Source organism: Acyrthosiphon pisum, unplaced genomic scaffold (assembly GCF_005508785.2).
Source record: "Acyrthosiphon pisum isolate AL4f unplaced genomic scaffold, pea_aphid_22Mar2018_4r6ur Scaffold_16394;HRSCAF=17057, whole genome shotgun sequence".
NCBI classification, from domain to species: Eukaryota; Metazoa; Arthropoda; class Insecta; order Hemiptera; family Aphididae; genus Acyrthosiphon; species Acyrthosiphon pisum.
Window position 1 is genome coordinate 1 of NW_021765313.1, and position 1,283 is coordinate 1,283.

General features: G+C 33.0%; 1 long non-coding RNA gene across 1 annotated transcript; it reads left to right on the forward strand.

Moving 5' to 3' along the window:
* Positions 1-708: 708 nt before the first annotated feature.
* On the forward strand, positions 709-1,283 carry LOC115034615. The gene is made up of 2 exons (XR_003839951.1): positions 709-956; positions 1,030-1,283. It is a non-coding gene; the product is annotated as an uncharacterized LOC115034615 (long non-coding RNA).

Genomic DNA, 1,283 nt, shown 5'->3' on the forward strand with positions numbered 1-1,283 from the left:
TGAGATACGTCCAGTATAATCAGGTAATACAGCTAGTACAAGTATAAATGTTAATACATTATACATAAATATGGAAACATTATTTTGAGATATTTGATTCACAAAAAAAAATATTAAAATTCAATATTTCATGTTAAAATAAAGTTTATCCAAAATTAGTTTGCATGTCCGGTGATGCATAATAATATGCAACGATAAATAATAGGTATACAACGACACAGGCATATTCATATGCGCAATTCACGCAAATAGGGGGGATTTAGGGGCTACCCCCTCCCACCCCAAAAAGAAGTCCATATCACTCCCAATCATTTCCTAAATTTTTTTTTAGTTTATTCAATATTATCAAAGTAAAGCTTTAGGCCCCAAAATCCTAAACGCTATTTGCGCTCATGGGCTTATTATAGTAACCTGGTTATTGAGTACCTATTACAATACCTACTGTACCTAATAATGCATAGCCTAAGTAATACGTAACTGGTACGTGTGTAAGTACCTAGTTCCTACTTACTTTAGTAATAGTATTAATTATCTTGGATAATTTTTTACCCATCCACCCGGTCCCCACCCACCCACCATTTTAGGTGGTTCATTTGAACCACCATAAGTGCGTACTCGGCGCCACTGGTTGAGGGGATCGTGTATTGTATATTTTTTGATTTTTTAGAGCTACGAGTCTGTTAGTACTCTATATTAATTGTATGTGTGTATTACTATGCTGTAGGACATAATATAAAATTTGACTCAATTATTTTTTTTTTTAGATTGATCCAAATGCTATTGAAAAATTTGAACATTTTCCCTTGTCGGCACCAACATTAAAGGGATTGAAAGATAACAAATACTTTGTGCCTACTGAAATACAACGTGAAAGCATTGGTTATAGTCTACGTGGTGAGGATATATTAGGTGCAGCAAAGACTGGTAGTGGTAAAACACTAGCCTTTTTAATACCGGTAACTAAACCTGTGCTACTACTAGAAACATTTAAAGTCGTTTTAGGTATCATAATATTGTTAAATTGATTAGGTATTGGAAATATTGTATTGTAACAAATGGAATCGTACTGAAGGATTAGCAGCACTAATCATAACTCCTACCAGAGAATTAGCATATCAAATATTTGAAACGTTACGTAAGATTGGTATCCACCACGATTTTTCTGCAGGCTTAATCATTGGTAAGTGTCACATTTTACAAAATATAAATGGTGTAGAGGCAAAATAGAGTCAACAAACAATATGGATCTTAAATTAAGTAATTGCTATAAAATAGTGTAGATA